We start from the raw sequence: 4,663 nt of genomic DNA, 5'->3' as shown, positions 1-4,663 counted from the left end.
ATGCCCTACAAGCGCATGGTGGATGACTTCAAGAAATATTTTGTGGACATCAAATTTGAGAAAATTCCAAGGGTGAACAACAAAGTCACAGATGCCATGGCAACCATTGCCTCACTCCTACAAATACCAGACAAACAGAGTCGTTATGAGTTTCTAGTGGAACAATTATTTCCCCTGCCTATGACAATTATGAATCCCAAGTCATATGCCACATAGTCTGTTCCGACTCACCCCTCTATGAAAAGATCTACACCTACTTAAAAGACAATATCCTTCCACTAGACCTATCTCGAAACCAGAAACACAACTTTATTCGTCAAACAACTCGTTATACCCTAACCATTGACACACTTTACCACCGAGGTCTTGATGGTACTCTTCTTCGGTGTCTTGATCGTAACGAATCTAAAACTGCCTTGCATGAACTTCACGAAGGTATTTGTGGCACACATTCAAGTGGTCCTACTCTCACCAAGAAACTTCTAAGGATATGTTATTATTGGCCGACCATGGAAAAAGAATCATATCAGTTTGCTAGAAAATGTCTAAAATGCCAAATTCATGGCAATCTTATACATGCACCAGCACATGAGCTGCAACCGTTCATCACATCATGGCCATTCTGTCAATAGGGACTTGACCTAGTGGTCAAGATTCATCCTTCCTCATCAAATGGACATAAGTTTATCATCATGACCACTGAATATTTTACAAAGTGGATAGAGGTTGTCCCATTGACTATTGTTACCGGCATGCAAATATCCTCTTTTATCCCAAATTATCTCATTTGTTGGTATGGCATTCCTAGTTCCATTATCACAAATAATGGAAGACCTTTCAAGAATCAAGATGTGCCAGAACTATGCGAATGATTCCATATCCAACATCATTTCTCCACACCATATTATCCACAAGGGAATGGCCAAGCAGAGGCCTCAAACAAAACCATCCTGAAAATCCTCAAGAAAACAGTGAATGAGGTTGGACGTGATTGGCATGTTCAACTCAACCCAACATTATGGGCCTACAGAACTAGCATCTGCACACCTACAGGAGCTACACCATACTCACTTGTGTATGGATCAGAGGAAATTCTACCTATTGAAGTTGAGATTTCATCACTCAGAATATCACTAAGGGCCTCATTCCAGATGAGGAATATCGAGTAAACAGACTGCAAGAATTGGAGCTGCTAGATGAGCGTCGACAACGTGCTTTTGATCACCTCAAAGCATATCAACAACATGTGTCTGAGCTACAATCACAAGGTAAAACCAAGAGCATTTCAAATCAGTGACTTGGTACTGAAATAAAATCCCTGCAATCAACAGGATCGGGAAAAGAAAGGCAAGTTTGAACCAAATTGGCCAAGTCCTTTTGTCATCATATTTGCTTACGGATCAAGGGCATATCAGTTATCTACATTATAAGGGGACCTTTTTGACAAACCTATCAATAGTGTGCATCTCAAAAATTTCTATACCTAAGTTATCCAATGCACGAATAAGGGAAAAATTGCAAAAAAATAAAAAAATCAAGAAAAATACAAAAAAATTTAAAAACAAATCAAAAAGTGCAATAAAAACAAGTAGTGAAAACATGGCAATGGGTGCTATTTGTGATAGATCGGCTCTTCCATCTGTATGTACCCATATCATATCTTTTTACATCCATTCGCACTAATCCTATGGCCATCACAAAGCTTTTGTAAACACATAACAAAATCTTGGACACACTTAGCGTAGTCACTGTCCTTGATTATCTGAACAATTATCCACATAAATCTTTCACCATGGCTTGGTGATCAATGTATATATCCACATCGAAAGAGGTGTCCATAGCTGGGGGCAAAATCCTAATCTCAATGGGGGCATTCCGCTTTAGTTTTCATCAAACAGACAAAATGCATCACAAGCAAGGATCAAAGCAGACCACGACGACAAATGTCATAACTAACCGTCAGAATTAAAATCAAAATCAATGTCAAAATCAACACAAAACAGAACACGATGGATGATCTATTCTGAATCGTGATTTTTTTAACACTTAGCATGAAGTTTGACTGTTTGTATCTTGATTTTTGAATTATTAGGTCTCCTGAGTAACTCAAGGATGCACTGATCTAGAGAAGCAACGAAGGAATCTGATATTTTATTTGGTTTGCTATCTATGAGGCGATCATTCATATGATGCAAATTTATCTTGAAACATGATTGGAAATATACCATTGAAGATATTTCATATTTTGCACATAAAAATGGTTAACTCTTGTTTGTTTTACGCAAACAACACTCAGGTCATCTTGGTTCAATTATACCTCGATGCTTGTGTCGTTTTGTCATATCAAAACTCATGTAAGTTATACTCGAGTCATCATGGTTCAATTATACTATTGATGTTTGTATTAACTTCCAACATTTCAAAAGCTCAATGATAACAAAAAAAGCACAAACAATTAGCTAAAAGGAATGACAACGAGACACAATTAAATGGATCATTGGTGCATTTAGTTGCATTCATTCATACATTTAGTTTCATTTATCATCATCATCACATCCTATGTATATCATGTAACCATCACATAAATGCATTTATCATATATAAACACAAATCATCATCATATCGACATTTTTTTATCAATTAAGCATATATCACCTTCAAAACATATAGATAACCATCATCATATAAATAACATCCATTTCATCCATACACCATCACATCATAAAAACATGCATATAAATATGCCATCAAGAAAAACATTTGCATCCATACATCATCATTTGCTCGATACATCTACAAATCATCATCATGAGATCATCATAAATATCATAAATCATCACAAGATAGAACTCATCACATCAATCATCATCATAGAACATCACAATGTGGATCAAGGTAAAATCGATGTCATATCTCATATAATCTCAAAACAAGGTCAAAATATACAACTAAATATCATGTCTGTCTAGGAGTACATCAAAGATGATCTATATCACAAAATGAGAATATCAAGTATGACTATCTCCAGAGGCAGAAGGTCTCGCGGAAGATGTCCCCTCTCCTGGGTCACCACCAGGAGGATCACATCGTACCAGTCTCATCACACCTCTACTCTCTGTCCTAGAATGACTGTGTCCGGATCGGGCGAATGCAAATACAACATAACTAGGTTATCTCCGCTCTTGAGGGACCAGATCTTCGTATAAATGTCGGTAATACTCGACTTCCTTGGTCGAGTACTATATCTCCCTAAGTGTGTCTTTGAGAGGGGTGCCTACGGCTTCTCTATCTAATCTATCATCAAGGGCCTTTGCTCGTCCCTGTCGCTCTATAATAGTATCTCTCTTGATCTGCAACTGGGCAATTTGTCATTGTTGCGCCAAAACCTGTGCCTGCAACTGTTGCACAGAGATTTGCAGAGCCCTAATCTATGCATCTTGCTGATGGGAAGGCATCCTAATCTGGATGAGCACCTAGGAGGAATTCCCTAGTACACCTTTCCCTATCTGAGGAGTCGGCGAAGGAAGAACATCTTATCTCCTCCTCTGTGTAGGTCGCCTACCTCCCACCGCACCTCCAACTGCACCTAGCATAAGAATACCACCTCTACCACCACCCCCATCATCCCCTTCATCATCGTCATTCCCCTCATCATCCTCTTTGCACCTCTATCCTCTCCGATGCTACGGCTGCTCCTCCTCATCATCATCAAAAGCAGGCACTGGATCTACTGGATCAAATAAACGGGCCACGACATGTGCAATCTAGTACACTGAGTACTCCTCAGTAATATCTATGTCTACCACTCCAAATCTGTAATCCCATATCTGGCCTGCTAAACTCATATATGACCACCACTACAACACTATCAATGGTCAGCCCCCACTCGGGTACATCCTATTGACGATGAGCATATAAACAGGCTCCCTGCGGTATCCTCTGTTATCGCCTATACTATCTATAGAGCCAATTGTGCAAAATATCTCAATTATAAAGGGCATCCACCCGATCAAATACCTGGACATGTATACATAGGGCATCTCTAGCCCATCGTCCGCCAATACCTCACAATCCATATACAGTCTCCAAATGACCGTCATCCAAAACCCTCCGCCAGTACTCTAGTTTTCCCAACTTTCACTAGACAACTACACCTGTATATCCATATGCATAAGGTCAGCCAGCTGGTTTGTCTATCTGCAAGCGGCCATGTCACTTCTATATGTTCCTAGGCCCACACCTGTAATAATGTGACTCCTACCGATAGACTAGTGTATCCCTGATACACAACCTGGTGGAGCTCCCTATACAAGTGGGCCAACATACATGACCCCCACGCAAACCTCCTCCCATGTGTCACCATATCCTCCAAAACCAAACCCCATCCCACTGCTAGTCCCTTTGACCTACGGTTGGGACATAAGAAACCACCAATGAAACCTGCTAGTATAGATGGTAGAGGAGAATATATGTCTGCTATCTCTTGCCAAGGGATCTTGTAACCACATATATGCTCATCCTGAAACACCCAACGCAGAGCCTTTGTACCACCCTCCTAAGTCTTCTCATAGGGTAGCAAGTCTCCTACCACTAGAATCCTCAGGATCCTGTAGCAATCCTTGGGTGTCACCGTCATCTCCCCTTTCGCCAGATGGAAGGTGTT

Source organism: Cryptomeria japonica, chromosome 10 (assembly GCF_030272615.1).
Source record: "Cryptomeria japonica chromosome 10, Sugi_1.0, whole genome shotgun sequence".
In the NCBI taxonomy this organism is placed as follows: Eukaryota; Viridiplantae; Streptophyta; class Pinopsida; order Cupressales; family Cupressaceae; genus Cryptomeria; species Cryptomeria japonica.
This window is presented reverse-complemented; position numbering follows the sequence as displayed.